Source organism: Erithacus rubecula, assembly GCF_903797595.1.
Source record: "Erithacus rubecula genome assembly, chromosome: 15".
Classification (NCBI taxonomy): Eukaryota; Metazoa; Chordata; class Aves; order Passeriformes; family Muscicapidae; genus Erithacus; species Erithacus rubecula.
The window spans coordinates 11640229-11661681 of NC_136667.1; the positions used below are offsets into that span (position 1 = coordinate 11640229).

Consider the following 21453-nt stretch of genomic DNA (forward strand, 5'->3'; position numbering starts at 1 on the left):
AGCAATCAAAACTCTAGTTTTATTTTGAAAGCAAGCATTTATTTTGTGTTTCAGGTTTTTTTCCCCCCTTACTTTGGGTTTTCTTAAATTCCCCTTTCCACCACCCTCAGCATTTTCGAATTCCTAATACAATGGCATGAATAAAGCTTAGGATCATTTTAGACATATTTTCTTTTGCATTTTTCTTTCTTCACTCTTTGGATAAAAAAACCCCAAAACCAAAGAAGCCCATTCTGTGTAAAATTTCTAAAGTGAAACTGAGAAGAAGGCAGCTGTGTAATTTTGTCATTCTGTAACTTTGGCAAAATTAGAGAGGCTTGGAAAGGTAGAAAATAAAAGGGGACAATAAAAAGCAACTTCACTCCTATTTTTTGTATCTAGTAACAGGAAAGAGAAAGAGCTTTGAAAAATTTAAATTACAGCAATGTTAACTTCCACTCCCCTCCCTCCTCCTTGTCTCCCCATGTGCTTTTCATATGTTTTGTATTCTGGATGCTTTCAGAGAGGAAGGCTGGAAGACAGGAGAAGGGTGTGAGTTTCAGAAAGTTCTAATGAGAAGCACCTTGGGTGCTTTTGTCTCCTGAGAGAGAAGTTTGCTATGTACTCCTGCCTTGGCCCCTCCAGCATCACCAAGGGGAGCATCCAGGTTGATTACGCCACTGGGGAAGAGACTGCTGGGATTTCATCTGAGTGCTGACTTACAAACAGTGGTTAGCTAGAGCTAAAGAGAGCATTGCAGGCATAGTTGAGCTGAAAGAGAAACAGTGTGAATTTAATTTGACTGGGTTGCTAATTGCAAGGCTTATTTTTCAGACTCTCTGTATCATTACAGGGTGGAGGGGTGTAAAAGTTGAAGGGGTGAAGATTTTCCCTAGGAGCAAAAATCCCTGCTGCTTAGGGTTGTTTGTGCACTGTTGGAATATGTGAGAATGGTTCGAGATGCAACATAATTGCTTGGTACAAAAGAGATACTCAACTAAATGTCCAAACTTTGCAGTTTTGCAAGAAGTGGAAATTAATTTTTGTTTCCTAGTGCTGGGCTGAGGGGAGTCACAACACTGTTCTTGCAAGCTCTTGCTATATTTTGTGATACAATCTGTACCACATAACACCCCAGACTGTTAAGCATTTCCTTATAATGTATAAGTTAGTGAGAAGAGATTTGTCATGTCTTTTAGGGCTCTCCTAGACCTTTACAAATTGTATCAGGAAAAGCACTAGCAGGAATGGGGGCTCCCTGCTGAACTTCCTGACCAGTGTTTTTAAAGTTAGTATGCTTATGATGTGGAAAGTAAATTTACTTTAAGTAGGGAGAACAAGAATGGTTGATCTAGGTTCTGTCCATTGCTTATCAGCAAGATTTTCCTGTCACATACTAAGCTGTGACTGGAACAAGTCAGCAAGCTGAACATGTCTTGGGAAACTCTTATTATTTAAGAAATGTGTTCTCCATTCTGTTTTTTGTTTGTTTTTCCTGTTTCTGCTGAGTGATTTTCCTCCAAATTACTTTATTCTTAGAACTGTGATGGAGCTAAACCTTATGACAAATTCTTAATGATTTGTAATCTGACAGGATTGCATCCAACAAAACCAGTTTATTGTTGTTTTTTTTTTTTTTAAAGCAGGTTTAGTTTCACGATCTGCCCAACTGTATTTGTCCAGTTCTGTGTAATTTGGATAGTAACAGTTGCCATCATGTGTGGTTTTGATCCATGAGAGGCTATTTCTTGGTTGATCCTACTTATTTCAGGAAAAAATAACTCATGTTGCCAGCTTCTTACACTGAAAGCTGCGGAAACAAGGTCCAGATAGATTGGCTAAGCAGATTCCTTTAACCTAGCAACAGTTTGTTTCACCAGTTAATAGAAGGAAAATGGCTTCTGTAATTAGTTCTGCAGGGAAATGCTTATCTTTGCAGATTAAACACTCTCTGATTGTTTTATAATCTGGTTTTAGTAAAGATTCCAGTTTTCTGGTTTCAGCAGGTTAAGTTTTTTCGGTGAGGAATGTAATTTGCCAGGAAACACGAGCAAGGGGAAGGTGAGAGCAAGGGGAAGGTGAAAGCCCAAGCAAGGTACTGGTTTGGACATCTGCGAGCCATGTTTGTTCTGATGTAGGTAAAATCTTTACAATGTAAAGATGTGCCCAAAAGTATGTATTCTATCACCATTTGCTGAATCCAGGTGGGCTGTGATTATTATCTCTGTGGGAGATATCCTCTGCTAATGGGCCATCTGTTAAAAAACAGGTGGGGCAATGTTCTTTATCGTTCCCAGACCCATCCTTCCTCCAGGAAGATATCTTCTGTTAATGGGCCATTGAGTTCCACTGCATGACTGATAAAATTACATCATCCCATTGTGAGATGCTCCACTCAGGGAGAAGAGCCAAACAATTCTTACCTAGGTAAAAAGTGAGATTTGTAACACCAAGGCAGCCCTTACCCACTGGTTTCCAGAGGACGAGAGCTACCAGACCTTTCTACAGGATCACTACTTCAACAAGATCACTTTATCTGGACTGCTACTGCCACCCGAACTAGCAGGGTGTCAGATTGTATGCTGACTCTGTCAGTGTTTTTTTTTTCTTCTGCACTATTGCATGTATTTTATTATTCTCTTTTTTTTCATATTAAATTGTATTTCTGACTTGGAATCTCTCACTGATTTTGCTTTCAAACCATTACAGTACTGAAACTAGGCTCTGGATTCAGCATTGCTCTTGTGATACAAGTTCTGCATCTGCTTTGGTTGGGGTGATATACTGTGTGGTGCATTTGTAAGTAGGATATGCCAAAATTGGAACCATTTATCTTCCTGCCTCTTTCTTCCCTCAAATATACGACTTTCAGCCACAGGGCCTTGATCAAAACTCGTTCTGATTTTTCTCCTTTCGTGGTAAGAAAGGCAGAAGAATAGGGTGAATATTTGTTGTTTTCAGTCTTATATATCTCTTTGGGTATTTTTTTCCCCTGAATTGGCTTTGTGTTGCAGATTGGAATTCAGAAGGCAGAGTTGACTTTTCTGTCCCAGGATCTGGCAGAAGAGTCCCAGGGTGAGCTGATGTTGTAATGGCCATGACTGCAGAAAGCTGTTCTATTGTTACAGAGCTGTTGTTTGCATGGCCAGCCTACGGAGGCTCAGGGGGTGTGGGTGATGAAGAAAAGAGGTGGACTTACTTTGTCCCTTTGAACAAAACCCCAAAAGCAGGAGCAGACAAACCAGGGGCACTTTTGCCACAGAGAGATGAGGTGTTGGGGTAAGTTGTCATCCTCTTTGGTTGAACTGCACATGACTGCACCATGGAAATCAGCCTTGTCAGGGACTAAATGTGTGCCTCACTAACTTACAGTATATTCAGACTGACAGGGTTTTCCCAGTTTATTAGGCTCATTTGTAGAGGAAGCTGGGTGCATTTTGCTAGCACAGCATTTTGGACGCCTCTGTGATCTCCAGCCACACTCTTAAACCTGAAAGTAAATTTTCATTTAATATAGAGCTTACTTTTCCTTTCCCAAGTAAGTACAGTACAGTACCCAGCTATCTTGGACTCTGAGGCTGCCTTGTCATTTCCCACAGATGTCAGGGTCTCACAAGGTGCCCTTCCCTCAAGCCCCAACAGTAGCTGCTTGCTTCTCCTCATCTCCTGTGCCATAAGCAGCTTCCTGAGTGAACCTGTGAGTCACCCACTCAGTTCCCTGCAGACCTGTGAGCCACCAACCCAGCCAGTTCAAGAGAGAAGGTGCTGTAAACTGGGGATGAGATCTAGCAGAGCCGTGTGTTCAGATGAGTTCCACTAGAAGGCAGCTGTGTCCCAGAAGCTTCCAACAAGGGGCAGATGTGGTCACCTCCTCAGGGAAGGCTTTTTATGACATGTAGAACAACAGGATAGTGGGCAAAATCTGTGTTTTTAGACACTGCTGCTGGACAGATGGTGAAATGTTCCAGTTTGCTTCTTGCATGTAGGGGAGAGATAAATAGCTGCTGCTTTGGAAGGGTGTGATAGGCAGTGATGAAGTGGCAGAGAAGGCTCCTTTACCCATCTAAAGTCTGCATAACTGCAGCAATAATTTGACCCTAAATTCTGGAGTAAAATTCCCAAAGACTAAAGGGGGGTTATTTTGGGCTGTCTACTTGATCTGTTTACAGAGGAGGTTATCTGAATAGATCTGTCCAGACATTTCTAGAGTTTCTCTTTCTGTGGCTATGCCATGCACAGTAGGCTCAGCTTGGCTGTTCATAGCTGACTAAATCCGTTTAAGAATGAGTCACTTCTAAATGAAAGGTGACAATGGATATGCAGACATCATCAAGAAGTCAAGAGTGAGATAAAGAATGAGAAAGACTCAACTAAATGGGAAATGAGCAGTATAAGCTTGCAGCTTTTATAAATGGCACTGCACTGAAAGGTTTTATTTAGAAAAGTAATTCCCAGGGAGAACTTAGATTTTCCTCACCCATAAGTTAATAAGTTGGCATCTGTGAACTTGTCCTTCCTTCCCAGCTGTTAAAAGAGAGACAGGTTGGCACAGGTTAATATTCACCAGGGAGATTCCAGAGACAATGTCCCCTCCATGTTCATTGAGGTTGTGGTATTAGTGTCCAAATGATGCTCCTCCCTGTGAGTCAGCCTTGCTGGCCTGTGGAGCAGAGGAAAACGGATGGGATGCACCTACTTGTCTCAGGCTTTCAGTGTTACATCTTGTGTGGTGAAATCTCCCATTGGCTCATGGCTAAATGGAGCACTCCTGCTGTGTGTTCTGGCCACAGTGGTTGCTTTCATCCTGGAGGCAACTGTACCTCAGCAGAGATGTAGGTTACCCTGGACTTTGTTTTACACATTGGTTTGGGGTGGACATTGGTACAAGGTCATTGCCTAAGGCAGAAATTTGCAAAGACCTGAAGGGAGTTAATTGTCCAAGTGCCATTAAAATGCAATATAATTATAAAATCTCATTAAAATGCCATATAATTAAATAGCCATATTTTATTTTAGTATTTATATTTTGTGCAATGCACAGTGATTTTTGTGCATGCATCTCTGTTAGAAGCACTCAGCAAGATGAATGTCCCTCCTGGTGCTGAAAATTAACTGTTTACTTTTTCTAATTTAATGGTATAAAAAGAAATTGTTTTACTATTTAAGAAAGGTACTGTCTCAAGACTTTATTTATCTCTACTTACATTAAAAATCTGACATGACCAAAAAGACACATTTTTGCTTTTGTCTTAAAATAAACAAATCAGACTTAAAGGCAGCCAGGAATCCTGAAATAAAATAGGAAAATGACCTCATAGATGAAATTGTGGCAGTGAAGTGGAAGATTATCTAGTGGAGTTGTCATATTGGCTTCCTGCGGCTTTCACTTATAATTGAATTAAATGCAGTTTAGCTGTACATAGATAGCACAAGCAGAAAGGGTATCTTAACATTGTCTAGTAGCTATGGGAAAAGAAGGAACTGAGACAATTTTACCCATTAATAAATAAAATGGCTTGTGAGGATTGGGTATTCAAATTTCTTCTCTGTGGAAATCTGAAGCCAGAAGCAGAAGGGTGTTGGCAGGGAAAGAGGTTACTGTGTGTGTGAAAGCCATTGGAACCTCAAATGATAATTTGGGCTAAAGGCTATCCTGGGGCATTTTTTTGATCTTTGGTGAAAAGTTATTTTCAGATTGGTCCCAGACAGAACTTTATAACACTGTGAAATACCGGCTTTGCACAGTATCTTCCCTTTGGGAGTGATTCATCATGGCTACTGGGATTTTCTGTTTAAATTTGGTTGCTTGCTTCTTTTCAGTAGTGGTATTTTTACCTCTACTTCTAAAAGTTTGGGAAAAAATGTTCTGCTGGTTAGAAAGGTGCAGGGAGGAAGTACTGAACTCATGAAGAGAAGGTGTTTGTGCCCTTAGCAAAAAACCAGTGGTTTGTGGCATGAAGATTTATTAGTTTAGGAAAATATGTAGTATTAAAAGGAAATAGCAGAGCTCAATTTCCTCTCATGCTCTGATCTCACTGATCTCAAAGTAAATGGCTTTACTTTTCTATGCTAATAATGGTGTTTTATCTGAGTGAAGATAGAGCTTTGGAGTCACCTGAATTATTGATATTGACTTAGACTAAATTATTATCTGTGCTTGAATTATTTTCAGATTTTTTAAAATTTGATGTTGGTCTCAAATGCATCTAGAGTATATGGAGAGTCTGCTGCTGGTTTGGCTTGGTTTGGTTTGGGTTGTTGGAATTATTTTTTTTAGGGTAAGGTACAAGTAAAGTTCTCCCATCCAGGTCCCCTCTATCTTCTCTCTCATCTTCCTGGATCATCCTTCCTAGAGAGCAATGAAAGTTGTCAAATCTCAATTTTACCTCACTTCCCTTGGTAGTGCAGATGTCATCTCTCCCAACTGATGGTTCATTTCCTCCCTTCTTTCAGACATGAACTGCTCATCTTCCTTTCCCTGATTCCTACCTCTCCACTCTCCTGAATCTGCTTCCAGCCACCCTGCTCAACACTAGGCAGTAGCTCATCCACTCTAGAAGGCAGTGGCAGCTGGGAAGGAGTGAGGAACCATTTCACTTCTTCCCTCCCATTATCTCACTTGAACTAACCATAAAGGCTGTTTAGCCTGTTGGGGGGTCTTTGACCACTGACCATTGAACTTTGACTCTCATGGGGGGTTATTCTTCCAAGATCCCCAGTAGAACTTTGTTTTCCTCCTTCTTATCCTGCCTCAAAGATCTGTCTCACAGGTCTTGCTGAATTATGAAACAAGGAAACACAAGGCAGGGGAGAAGCATTACATTTTCTTACCACTTCTTTGTTGTTTATCTTTGAAGCTTTATTATTAGTAGGTAGCAACCTATGATAGGTTGTTGAAAATACTTACTTATTTATCTCATAATCTAGATTTACACATTTGTCTTTGTGCTTCCATGATTGGGAATTCAGATTTTGGGATGTTTCTGCTTAGCAGCCAGTATTGTATCTAAGTCCTGTTTAACCTTGCCCACATGCTGAAGAGAAAAAGGCCAGAGATGTGCTGCCCAGTGGCATAGGAAAGGTCCTGTCCTGCTTGGAAATTATTAGAGAGTCCTGCTGTCAGCTTTTGAAGTGAAGTGTTGCCAGATCACTTGACCAGTCAATAATGAATGCTCATTAATCTGTTTTTTGCTTCTTGATGTCTCTTGTCTGATAGCTTGATTAATTTATGATTGCCATTTGTGTGATAGCCTCCTGCTGCTTTGCTCTTTCATCTTGTTTTAAGAAAGAAGAGAGCAAAAATCTGAGAGCCTGTGCTTTCCTGAGCTTTGGGGATGAGGTTTAAATGCCAGATTTTTTTTTTTTAATTTGCATCAGTATTCAAGATCAAACTCTCTTGTAATGTTTTCTGTGACAACACTGAAAGTATAAATATAGAAATCACAGACAGTTCCCTGGAGATTGAAGGCCTAATATGTGAATAATCTCACCTCCTACTTCATAACAATATCATAGGAAAAAAAGGTGTATTATGCATATCTGCAGCTCTGCTTCCACAGTGTCTAGTCTGGTGTGTGAAGTGTGTGTGTGTGTAAATATTTGAAGAGTAGAGCTCAAGTCTCCCACAAGACTACACAAATAAGGTGCTATAACTTTGTGCTAGCACTTCCTAAGGTTTTGAATCTGCTCTGTAGCCAAGAGCCAAAGCATGCTGATTCTGGGTTGCAACTCGTGCACTTAATTCAAGGCATAAATCTCACCAGAGTTCATCAGTATTGAGGTGTTTCATATGCAGATAGACATGCAGTTCACTTAAAAGGCACAAGTTACCTAATCAACTGTATTTAAAATGGCACTCTAGTTCAGCTTTGTCCTCAGCAAGCATCTCTGAATCCTAAAATCATTCTGGAAGTGGCAAAATCCAGCTATATTGCCATATTGTTAAATTAATTATAGAATTGAAGGGGGTCCAGACTGCAGAGGCTGAGGTTTTGGGAGTAAGGGGAGGAATAGCCAGACACTCTGGGTTTGGAAGTCTCTGACTAAAGCACTTTGACCATGAGCTCTTTCAGTTCCTACTATTATGTCCAGAATCCCTGTGTGTGTGTATGTATACGTATACATATACATATATATATATTAACACAATGTACATATATATGGATATATAAATGTGTATTTGTGGGTGTGTGTATATAAATTGTAAAACAATCAGAGCACTGTTGAGTGGCAGTTGTATTTCTCCCAGTCTGGGCACTGGTGAGGAAGGAAACAGGGATGCTTTTCTGAGAGCAGCAGAGGGGGTGGTTGTGTCCTTGCCACTGCCCAGGGTGTCCCATGAGCTCTAGGTTTATCTGGCATAGAGGGATGCATCCCACTTGGCTGTAGGAGGCAGAATAGATCTTATGCAAAACTTGAGTTCCAGTTTGTGCAGGGAGTCCTAACCAAACCAGCCCAACCTAACCAAACCATCACTCCATGCTGTAAGCCTGCTTGGTTCTGCCTCCAAGATTTATGGCCCTGGCCCCTCTAATCTGGGATTTAGTGATGTAATTCCCAAAAGTTTTGATTGATGGAAAGCCAGAAAGTGATTAGATCTTGCAATGTATCAACAAATCACTCACAGATGAATGTTGATTTATCTGCAATATAAATCACTCTAAATGAAATGGTCTGATTTATTCAGCTTACTTGTAGCAGGAATGGCTGATTTAGTGATGCTGAGCCATTAATGTACCATACTCATAAATCACAGTGGGCATGTGTTAAGCTGGCATTTATAAACCTTGTCAGAGTTTCTGACTTCACCCTGCAGCTTTGATGTTGGGCACCTTAAAAGTTGTGTCAGCTGTGAGAAGTGTTGCCAGGCAGAGGACACTGTTGACACGACCTTACCAAGGGTTTCCTCTCTTGGAGCCTGGGGATTCACTGCACTATTGAATTTGGAGATCAGATCAATAATCTTTTGTGCTCCCTTTTTGACTCCCATGTCAGCAGGAAGAAGAGACATGCAAGAGTTCTTTCTCATGATCACATGGGGGAGAAGGGATGGTGGGGCTTTATGCATCTGCCTGTGGTAATTGCTGGTTTGTTCATTGCTTTATGTTTAGTGGAGTCTCAGGAGATCAGTGTGGGAAAGAGGGGGACAGGATTTAAACTGAAAAGAAATTGCTACTGTCCTTCAAGCTGAGTTCCTGAATTATTTAAGATGTGATGTTTTGCCTTATAATTCTCACACTGAGGGTAATAGCTTTGTAACTGAACCTGTCAACTGTGCAGAGAACCAAGCATCCTCCCCTAGCCTTAAAGCAAAAATTTTCTTTCAGGTCTGTGCTGCACAAGAGTAGGTTTTGTGAGATATGAAATACAGGGATGGTTTTGCCCTGTGAAGCTGTGAGCTTTTCATCTTTATACATTTTTATTTTACAGTAATACTGGGCTATAGGGAGCCATAACTGGACAGCTCTGTGATAAAGATGTGTAATTCGTGTTTTTCCACCAGGACATCCAAGATGCAGGAGTTTCTTGTATGCAGCAGTTGCTTTAAATGAAATTACTTATTTCATAATTGCAGGTAGGCATTGCTATGCTTTTAAAATGGAAGATGGCTTTGGCTACTGAAACAAAAGAGAATGGTAATTAGATTGAGAATGAAAGCAAAATCTCCCCCACCACACTCTTCCCCAAAGCTAGGAAATGCCAGATTCATGAGTGATAAATGCATGTAATGATGCCTTAAAAATGACCTCTTGCACATAGAGACTTATCAAGTTATTGTCATTGCTATATGTCTAGATTAATCAATCATAAACAGAGCTTCAGAGGGGCTGAGGAAACTCTCTGAATTGAATGTTCTCCTGAGACCCAAAACTGGACAGGTTGACTGAGTTTCTGTGGCTTAACAATCTGGTTTCTCCCTTGCCTGTGGTTTGATCCTGGGTGTATGATGTTCAGCAGGAGGGGTGGCTGTACAGCCCATCATTGGGATTGAACATAGATGAACTTTCCATTTTCCCCAACAGGAATGTTCTTCCCAAAAGGATCACAAATTATCTGCCAGTTTCTTGGACTTGGTGCTTGCTCCTGCAACCCCCAGGCACAGCAGCCCTGCCGTGGAGGAAGCTTGCTGGACTCTCTGAAGCAGTGGCTTTTGACAGATTGAGGACATTTCCCAGGTCTCAGGGTTAGTGTTCAGGCTCTGCTGCAGTGTGACCACCTGGACAGCTTCCAGATTGCAGAGGGCCAGTGCAAACCCAGAGAGAAATTGTGGTAATTAGAGGTTTTAGAGGCAAAAAATTGCAATTGTGAGAGACTTCTGTGAACAATAACCTGTGTCTGTTACCGACTACTGTTGCAATTTCAAGCATTTACTAGGAACATTCAGTGCCATGGAGAAATATTAATTCTCCTTTTTTCCCCTCCAATTATCATCATCACTGCAAGTAGCACTGCAAACATTGCTTTTGTCTTTTGAACTGATAGCTCTTATTTAAGAACTGTAGGGAAATCTGGGGGAGTCCCATTTTTGCTTAGTGTCAAGATGTGACTTGGGTTTGCCAGTTTAATATATTTAATTTATTTTAGAGACTGGACCCAGGAGTAGAGACAAGGCAGGCTCAAAACTTAAAAAGGTACAAGAAAAAATTTATTAATGACACAAAAAGAATTCAGAATAAGATTCCTAGATTATTCCCTCCTCCCTTCATTACACATTTCTTACCAACAACATACAGAGAACACTTCAGTCAGTTATCTACCCAAATAATTAGTTCAGTTCCGTTCACTTAACAGAGAAAAGTTCCTTTTTTAGTTATGGGCTTAGGGGGTGTCTTCACCTTCACAGTCTGCATCCACCAGGGACTTACAGAACAATGAATTTTCTTCTCATTCCCACAGTCCTTCCAGAGCTGTGTTATGGGTTACGATGCACACATGGGGTACCACTTTTAAAGGCAAGCTGCTGAAAAACAAAATCTTCTTCATCTCCTTCTCTATCAAATGTCTCTGTTCATATTCCGGTCCCAAAACAGAGAGCTCAATTTCCCAAGGCAAAAAAGTCTTCATCTCAAGCACCCATCCTCCCCAAGTGTATTTCACAGTTTAACAGAATTTTAGTGAGGTCACAACCCCTCATAGCCCCACAAAAAAGGTTTTCAGCTACTTATCAGTTGCATCTTTTCAATCTCTTCCCATCAAGAACTTTATCTTCATTCCACCGACTTTTGTGGACTTTATGCTTTATTCCTTCTCATTAAGGGGGGTTCAGGAAATCGAGAATCTTATCCAGGCATTAAGAAGTTAAAATTGTTTCAGATTGTGAAGAAGCCCCCTGGTCAGCTGGAGGCCTCTTCTGGCACATGGAGAGCCCAGTTGAGCCAGGGGCTGCCAGGGCCGGGCCCCAGCCAGAGACCCCCCGAGACCAGACTGCAGAAAGAGCCCCGAGTTAACTTGATCCACCGTGATTTGTGAAAGCAAAATAACTTTTCATTGTTTTCCCAAGCTGTCCATCACCAAATCAGCTCTCTGGTTGGTGCCAGCAGCTCACAGGGAAGCCCCTGGAGATGGGACAGTCCCCTCCATTCCCACCACATGGAGCTTCCCCTGAGGGGAAGCCACCCCTCCCCCCAGGCAGGTGAAACCAGCACACTTAGTGACACTCAGAGCACTAAATGTTGCAATAAAATCCCAGTTTTCCTGAAAGCGATAGCAGCATTTTTGCTGGCATCAGAAGATGCAGTGTACATCTGTGGAAGCTTTCAGGTTTTTTCTGGAAAAGCCAAAATAAGGCTAATCTGGCCTCAATTGATATAATTTAAACTGAATAATTATTATACAGTTTCTGAGATCCCTGAGCAGATAAGATCATATTGTAAGGAAAGGGTTGCACAAGGCAGTATCAGACTGCTACACAGACTTTATGATCCTGGCCACAAGTCAGGAGATGTTTAATGTATATTTAACTTCTGAGCTCACTAATAGCTCCTGTGTCTTCAGGGAGAAGATTTGCATGCCCAACCTTCAGAAAGTGCTGAAATTTCCAAACTGTGCCTAAATTAAGATCTAATACACAGACAGCCTTTCTTGAATTTTAGGTTTCTCTGCCTGGCAGCCCTGATGTTCTGTAAGCCTGTGGAAGACTGATTACTTGTTTTTGTTGACAGTTCCAGCCAGTTCAGTCAATCTAGCAACAATGATGGCTTCAAAGTGCAGAAGATCCTTAAACTGTATGGACTGTGCTTCCCTACTTGTGGGAATTTAAAGAGGGAGAACACTGTTAAGAGGAAGACTATGCGTGGCTGTAAAATGTAACTACAGCACAATAAAACTTTTTCACTTATTAACACATCTAGCAAAACCAGAGCAGAATGGAGGATCTGGTAGAGCCTTCCAAAAGTGCCCGGGGCACATTCAGGTGTGTGAGGCTGTCTCCACATTTTACCTTGCCAGCTCTCAGGAGTCACCTTGCTTACACCTAGGGAGGCAGAGATAAAGCAGGGTGTGGATAGAGGATAGATGGCCTCTTATAGAGAACTTTTTTCTTTTTCTTTGATTTCTTTGCAGCAGACCTCTCGTTAGAGATAAAAAGGAGGTGAGACACACACTCTTGTTCAACATCGTGAGAAGAGTCCTGATTTTTTCTTCTTCACAACTTAGTTTACAGACTGTAACTCCTCACTGACTCTGACTACAGCAATCTCCCATTGTAGGCTTCCCTTGCAGACTCTGACTACAGGCTCTAACTGCAGATTCAGACTGACCTTATAACAGCAATCCTCTCTTCCATTTGGTCAGTCCTTGTTTGGGCCATCTTTCCTCTCCTCTTAGGCCATCTCTAGCTCATTCCTTCAGTTTTCTCAGTTCCTTCCATTCCCTGGGATCCTCCCTGACCAGCTAACCCACCCTTTATATCACATTCATCCTTATTGGCTATAGCTGTGACCTATTGAGGGCAAGGCTGGTTTTGGTAATTAGCACAGCTATGATTCATCAGAGGTGAGGTTTCCGGTAATCCCTTCTCCTACAAATTTATTCTTGTTTTTTTTGCTTGGGTCAGTGTTGAGGTCAAAGGCATTCTGATGGGACTGACAAACAATGTTTTTTTCTGTGGGGAGGAAGATAGAGAAATCCAGTAAGTTATTTTGCACAACTTTCTACTGTATCAGCCATGTTAATTGAGTTTGCTCCTGTGAGTAAAGTAAAATTGATGTTGTTCATATTTTTGATAGGCTTCTGCCTTGTGAAAACTGCCTCCTTCAAGTGAGAGTTCAGTCTTTACAGCTCATCACCAGGCAGCACCTTCTAAGCAGTCTCACCTATGACTGGATCAAGCTGTTTGCCATTATTTTTGCTCTGTCAGTCACAAGAAACCCACTTGCTGATATTTTCTGGTCACATCACTGTGGTGAGTCTGAAAAACCTCACCAGATATGAGGTAGCCACTGTTACCTGTGCTTGTTTTCCTTTGAAACTTCCTTGAAACCTCTCCCAGCTGGGAAGCGGATGTTTGCACTTACCTGGCATTGGGCTGACAGCAACTGAGGCTTAGTTTCTGTGCTCTCCATTGCTTCAGCTCTGTCCTTTCATTGCCTTTATGGGTATGCTGCTAGTAACAGGGGTTTGCAAGTGGTGGAAAATAGGGGCAGGCATCCTTCCTGCTTGTCCATGGTGCTATGGTCCCTCAGCAACTGCCTGGAAAGTAATATATTGATTAATTCCTTCTTGGGGTGATAGTAGAAGAAACGAGTTACAAATGCCTTTAGAGGATCTGTTCCATTGCTGACCAGTATGCTTTGAACAGTGGGTTCTTTTCAGCTGTATCTCTCCCTATGTATGTTTTATCCGTTTTCTTCATTTCCTTCTCTTCTTTAATTTTTCCTTTATATTTCTACCTTATGAGGCAGGTATGGAAATCATCACAAGCTCCATGCCTGCAAGGAGACAAGGATAAGTTCACTAGTGTTTTCACCATGATAAATAGTCATTCAGTGGCACTGCTAGGCTTTCAGAGAAGGAGGGATCTACAGGCAGAGATTACCATTTCCTTAATGAGAATGTCTGCATAAACCGTCACCCAATCCAGCATATAACCCTTCTCCTTTTCCTCTCCAACAGTTTGTTTCACTGCAGGAGAGTGCTTTTGGGTAGTTATTCCCAGCATTTACAGTTTCCTGATGCCTCCCTGTAGATATCCTTTCCTGTAGATATGCTACAGGAAAATTCAAACTGGCAATTCATGATGGAGAACAAGCATGAGGCCAATGTCCGTGATGGAGAGGCACAAATTATCAGAGAGCCTGAATTCAGCAAGATACCATTTTTCTCCTCTGGACATTCCTCCTTGCACAGCTTGCTGGTTTTGTGGCCTAGTTTTCATGAGAGATTTTTGACAATCGTTGTGAGTGTTGACATTTTCCTCTATTTTATTTTTGTTCTTCTTTGGATTTGAGCTGAGCACACACTGGAGTGAGGAAGCTCAAGGATGTCAGATTTCAGTTGTAGTGACAGTAGGTATCATGTCCTAGACTCTGCTTTATAAATGCCCAAAGATGGTTCAACGTTTCTTTCCCCCATTATTTCCATTGAAAAGTAGCTTCTACCTCATCCTTCTGGTTACAGAAACATTATAATTTCCAGTTCAAATTTGCTCATGCCTTTTTTTCTCTTCTTTAGTTATTTCTAGTCACTGATGTTGACTAGCTATTTTTCTTCCTTGGTGTTTTCTTTTTAGTTATTTCTGGATTGCAGTGATGACCCTTTTTAGCCTCTGTTTGGTTAAACTAAAAAAAGCTGGCTACTCTGGTCTCTCTGAGAGGAATGTGCCTTATTCTGATTATCCTACCAGTTTTTATCAGACTCTGGCTTTTTTACGATACACACGTACTCAAGATCAGTATGTGTGTGGTGAAGAGGGGTCTCCACAACATCCTCTGTGTCCTGGCTGGTTCCTCCAGGTTCTGACTATTTTAAATGACTTTGCTCATCACAAGAGTCACATGTGATTTTCAGTAAATACATGTTTTTGTTTTTTAAACTGAAACCCAAACCACCATTCACTGAATGCGAAAGCAAATTCTTGCCTGTGTAGACTTAAGAATGGTGTAATAGTGAGTTTGAGGGTGGAATTTTTACTGAACAATCCAGGTGCTGAAAGTATTCAGTTTGATTGCCTTGCTCTGTGAGAGCAGGACAGTTACTGCCATCAGTCTGCTCTACTTTAAGTTTCAGTCTCTGCTTCTCTAGGCAGGATCTTGTTTTGTAGTAACAAATGGAACATTTAAATACAGTAGTTACGGGTTGTGTCTGAACTCTGATTATTTGCAAATCACCACAAAATCTCTCAAACCCAATGCAATAAAGTCCATATCAGAGTAAGTGTTGCCAGGCAGCCCAGGTGCTGCACAGGGTGACCACTGTAAGCCTGATGCAGTGAGTTCTGAGAAATCAGTCTTTGGTTTGCAAAAATTAGTGAGTGGAGTTATTGTGCCATTTGAAAGTATGGGAGATGCAGGTAGGAACTAAGAGCTTCAATGTAATTGTAAGCCATAGGTCAAATTTTCAGTCTGGATAACAGAGAAACTGATGGCATTGTGTGGCTTTCTGCCAGCTGAAGATTGGGCCTAATATTTGTTTTCCCAAGTAAAAGGGTCCATTCAGTCAGGCAGCCTGCCTGGAGAACAAATGAGCAAAACAAATTTTAACTGCTCAGTGCTATTCTTTCAGAACAGATCTGTACTTATATGCCAGAATAATTTGGGTTTGTGTCTGACAGATCTGACTTGTGGAGGGACTTCAGTCTGGGCTGTTATTCTTGGAGGATTGGGAAAATGAAAGCGTACCCTCCCTGCCCTTAAGAGCATGCACCTGAAGACACCTTTCAGGTAGGTGTTGTTTTCTGTTGGTGAGCAGAGTGGTGAATGATGTGCAAGCTGTCTTTAAAGTAACATGAGAGAGGAAGGAAGAGAGAGAAAAGGGACATAAAGGTCCTGAAGGGCTTTCTTCAGCCTAACTTATTTTGGAGATGACACTTCATATGTCAATTTAAATCAAGCCATTTCAAAGAGCACCACCCCAGAACCTCTGATGTGCTCTTAAGATGGCAATTGTAGGGCACATTGGATAACTGACACAATTGAGGACAGAGAGGGAGGGAGCAGCAGGAGGAGCTGAGATTAAGTGTTTCATGGCAGGGCTGCTTGGTCCCCTGCCATGTGGGATCATATGTGTTCTGGTGTGTTAAGTGTACTTATGTCATGGTTTTCTGCAGCCCTTCTGATCTGAGTAAGTTTTAAATAGGAGGCTTGTCTGGGTGTTGAACAGTTAATGCTGTAGAAAGCTAACACCTGCATGTGCAGCCTTGTCCCCTCCTATGCAGCTGAATAGCATTTCATGATGGCAGGGAAATAATTCAGTACAACCAGGCCCTGCTCCATGGGCAGTGAATAAGCTCAAGTGAAGTAGAGGTCATTCATGTTAATCTGAAGCAAATAGGATTGTGGGACTGGGGCAAGAGGGTGAACCCCCTTTTATGTACAAATTCTATAGCTCAGAGGTGTAGGAAAAAACTTAATAGTAAACATTTGCAAAGAATCCATGTCATTAACCTTTTCTGAGAGGAGAGACAAATGGTTTTCCTGCTTCATTTTGTGCAGGTCTCGCATTTTGGTATGTATGCAAATCATGCTGGGTGGCAGTGTCTCATACAGATCAGCTTCAAATGCAGAGGCAGCCATGCAAGCAAAATGGCTTGTCTTTCCCTGCAGCTGCAATGAGACTTCTAGCACAGGAGAACTAGGCAGGGAAAGAGCCTGATTTGTGAGGAAGCATCAGGAAGAGAGACGAAAACCAGAAATCCTACTAAAATTCTGTCCCACTAGCAGAAAGTTTTGTGCACATGCTACAGTGCTGCCCTGTGTTTTTGATGAGCATTTGGCACTGTTTTATTTTTCTTTGAGTTTTGGAGTGTCTTTATCCTGACTTCTCAAGGCCAGGAAATATATGATCAACTCATGGCTTTGCAGAACGGATAGATGACATTTGGGAAGAAGAGATGAACAGCACTTTTTTGAGATCAGGACTGAAATGGGCATGGAAGAGATAATGCAGATGTGAAACATAAGCAGGCACCTTTGCAGGAATATTGACTGCTCGTTGTAAAGACAGTGGGTGAGGGCTGGGCATTGCATTGTGCTGCTGCTGTTCTCTGTCCCGGATCCTTTGTGGATCTGTAAATCAGGTTTTTTCACACTGTTTAACAGTAGCTACTGATACAGCTGCACAGAATCATCCTAATTATAAATTAATGTGTCTCCAACCCCTTTGCAATATTTCTTTTATGAGTTGGGTAAGCATTTCTCTCCCTCTTATACTATGCTTTTCCAAGTGTACCAGGAGCAAGTATCTAGCAGGGTGGACTGAGTTTGAGTCTGCAGTGTCTCTTGGTAAACATGGCAACAAGACCAGATGTTATTTAATTTTTATGGTAGGTGACAGCAAAACAGAAGAGCAAAGGGAATGGAGGCTCTTCTAAATTCATAAAGACATGTACTTCCTTGGGGTTTTTTTTCCAGCCAGACCTTTCCAGAGTTCTGGCTCTTTTGACCTTGCTGTGCTGGAGTTGCCCACGGTGCTGCTGGGCTGGATTGTGGCGAGGCTCTGAGCAAGTGTATGCAAAGCACTGCAGCAAGCAGGAAAAGGGGCTGCTTGGCATTACCAGCTTCTCTGTCTAAGTGCAGAGACTCCCTCTGTTCAGGGAGATGAGCTGTGAGGGAACAGTGATGTGGCTGCAACTTCTCTTTGATCTTTTTTCACACTGAGTAACAGGCAGCATGACTGCAATGTGATGCTCTGACTGCAGACTGCATTGTCTTGTTGAAAAATGAATTGCCTCAGAGCCTTCAATCTCCTGAGCTATTTTCTGTTAAAACTAGGAAAGGTAGGATTTCCATGTGATTTTGAAGCCCAGAGTTTTGATGTACAGTGGAATCCTATCTCTGTGTTCATTCATTAGTGCTTCTGATCCCTTCTTTTCCATTATCTCAAATGCTTTTGGAAACTTCATTTTCAATGTACTGTATCATCTCACTTGAGTTCCCTTCTGTGGGCATCATAGTTCAGTAGGAAATACAATGCTGGTTTGAAACATTTGCAGACAAGATAGGGAAAAATACATCTGTGAGTTATTACGGATGAGAGTAATAGCTTTTTCATTTGGAGCTTACAGATGTTTTTTGCCTTTTCATCTGCCAAATACTTACACTTTCCAGCACTGACTACATCTGGAGGTTGTGTCTTGGTGGGAAATTATGTTGAATGTGCAGCCTAGGTGAAGCTGCCTTGCACATCTCCTGAGCACTCTGGCTCTGTGGCTCAGACTTCTGCACATTTGTATTGGTTTTAGCATTTCACCTCTGGTCGCTCATTAACTGATTCAGGGTGTTTTGGTATTTTGTAACTGTTCATCCTGACATATGCTGCAGGTTTCCATAAGAGCCTGGGCTGTCCTCTTCTCTTGGTACCTGAATACCTCCTTCCCCCAGCAGTGACACATCTACCTCTGCACAATGGAGGCAACAGTTGGGTTTTTCCAGTGAGCTCCCGATCAGACCTTGCTGGAGATTAGTAAGTTAAATCCAGCTTTTTCATTGCCCTCTATAAATGATCTTTAGACAAAACTCCCTTTTAAAATTGTGGTAGAGTTGTCCCATTTCTGAGGTGTTGTGCGTGGAGGTCAAATCTTTGGTTAATGTTTCGTTTCCATGGCCTTTTGTAAATTGTGTCCATTTCATTCCTGCTGTGTTCCTGGCAGAAAGGGAGGAGAGATACCATAACACAAGTAATGCCCTCATTTTTCCAGCTTCCCTGTGATGCAGAGATACGTGCTTGCCACTTGTTTTTGCAGTTTTTGGCAGAAGTAGTCTTTAAATCTGTCCACTAAAAGCATATTGAACTCATGTTGGTTTTAATTGCTAAGGTACGGGAGCTGCTTTCTAGAGGTGCCAAACACCTGGGGGCTTAATTTGAAATGGCAAGTGTTTGGTGCTTCTAAAACCAAGTTTACTGTGGAAGGAAGCACTGGGAGGAGGAGCCTTTTGTATTTTCATTTCTCTCCCTCTGCCTTGCAGGCATCTATATCCAGTGGTGCTTTCCATGAGCACAGTTTGTGCCATACTTCAAGCACTGGGTTTCCAGCCCCATCATAGGGCTGTTCCACTCCTTCAGTGGTTAGAAGGTGTTTCCTAGCTTGCAGCTTAAATAAATGTATGGACAACCTATACCTGCTGCCAACATCCTCAGGGAAGCAGGGCAAGATGCAAAGGCTGTATTTTAATTAGGCTACAGTCTAAATAACTCACATGTGAAAACAGGCAGACTGCACACTGTGATTTTCTTACTTGTTGCCATAAGAAAGATTACGGAGCAGCAAGAGAACACAGCAACATGACACTCTCTTGCTTGGTGCAGGAAAGAGCAAGAAAGAGCAATTTATTGAAGGAAGCCATTGCCTTAAATAAGGCAGTTTGTGCAAAACAAAATACAGACAAATCATTGGTCAGAGAAGGAGACATCTCTTCTCCCTGGCTTTCTCAGGGATCCAGCAGGTGTTTATCTCTTGTTATGATTCTTTGTCTTATGTTTACAGTAGGAAAAGAGTCTCTAGCCTGGGAAAAATCCTGGCTAGAGCTAAGAAAGTTTCACGACCTGAAAAAGGCCTGGCTAAAAGAAAAAGGCCTGGCTGAAAAGTGCCTAGACCTTCAACAGTGTCCACACTTACTCATTCTCACCTCTTTGGTGATTCACTACCAGTCTTTCTCTCTCTGTGGGAAGAACCTGGAATCCAGGAGTTTTGAACTCTGTTTCTGGCAGTGCTATTGCTTCACTTGTGACTTTGTGCAAGTCTGTTTGGATTTTGCTTCTGGGGCTTTACAAATGTAGGAGAGAGACTAACACACTTCCTTCACTTCTCAGCATTGATTGTGAGCCCTAATTAACACTTAGAAAGGAAGGGACTTTAGACTACAGGGTGCTGCAGATGTATATTGCTGTGAGAATATAATTAACAAATAATAGCACATACGGTACAGGAGTTTTGCACACTGCATATTCTAATAGTTTATTTTCATTATTTGTTTACTGCATACAGTTCACATCAGTCATACTGTATATCTTCTTAAATTTTCATTACTGCTTGAGAAAAAACTGGGCAGGAAATACTCGTATTTTCGCTCCTGATTTAATGGTACTGTGATCCCAGGTAAAGGGAAACCATTAGAGTGTCCTGCTGTTCTTTGGCTGCCAGTTCTAAGATTCCAGCTCTCTCATCATGGCCCTGATCACAAGAGTATGGGAAGTTCTGACCAGGTAGTCTGACCTGCCACGCAAAATGGATCACAAATGTTTATCCAAAGATTTCTACTTCAAGCTCAGTAATTTTTGCTTAGGTTACAGCAGATCATTTAGACAGACATCCAGTGGGGATGCAGAAATTGTAAGTTACTCATGGCAGAGCCATCCTTTTTGGCCCTCAGCACATTCTGCAAGATACCTGGCTTTCTGAGTCTCGGGGTTCTCTTTGCAGCTGCAGTCCTTAGACACAGATTCCAGAGGGCCAGGCAGTCTTTTGAGAAAGAAGCCAATACACATATATGCTGAGTGGATGTTTTTTGTGTTGATGTCTTGTCATCCAGATAGTGGAAGGATCACTAAGAATCTCTTGAGGTCTCAAGTGTTTCCTTAACTTTTATGCTTAACCTTACTGGGGAAACATGTTCACTTTACTTAAACAATTAGTGTAGCAGATTATAGAATGGATCCACCTGATTTATTTCCAGCAACTGATGAAACCAGAAAGTTTTGGATACTGAAGAAGGCACAGAATTTTTCCCCTGCTAGGAAGGAGATAGGAGCCGATGGTACCTGTTGTGCTCTGGATCTGGAAAACTCCAGACTCCACTAAGTGGCTTTGGAAAGATTAATGGAGAAGGTGCCAGCAGATGGCACTCATGAATACACAACATTGTCTCAGTTTTGAAGGGCCTCAATTGCTTCTGGCATGTGTAGCAAAAAGTGCAGAATAGGGCAGCATTCACCTGCTGATGTCAGATGCTCTAGGGCAGGTGGCCAGTGCTGCAGTAAGCAGAGAGTCTTGGGTTGGTAAGACCCTGTTTCCAGCAGCTCATCTTCTTAGACCTGGTGGGTACAAAGGCACTGAAGGGATGTAGTGATGCAGCTCTGCTAGTTCAGTGATGACCAGTGTCACCACCAAAATTTGGGGTTTTTTGACAATAGAATGGCTTACATGGCACCAGGCAGGCTGGTGTCAGATGGGATGGCACATTCCTGCCAGTGCCCCTCTTCTGGAACAGAACTGCTGCTGACATTTGTTCCTGGTGGGGCTCACAGTGACATTCAGCTTTTGTTAGAAGACAAAAAGGGCACACCAGGACATCTGAGGGCACATTTTCAACAGTCAGTGAA

At 41.9% G+C, this 21453-nt stretch overlaps 1 protein-coding gene across 2 annotated transcripts in view; it reads left to right on the plus strand.

The window, feature by feature from the left end:
• PAK3 (p21 (RAC1) activated kinase 3) overlaps positions 1–21453 on the plus strand; it is a 128212-nt gene that overhangs the window by 23806 nt on the left and 82953 nt on the right. The window contains exon 2 of one of the 2 annotated variants that reach the window (XM_079318607.1): positions 15749–15857. The exons of the other annotated variant lie outside the window; for it this stretch is intronic. The gene's annotated coding sequence lies outside the window, so the exon portion shown is untranslated. The remainder of the gene's footprint in view (positions 1–15748; positions 15858–21453) is intronic. 2 annotated transcript variants of the gene reach the window in all.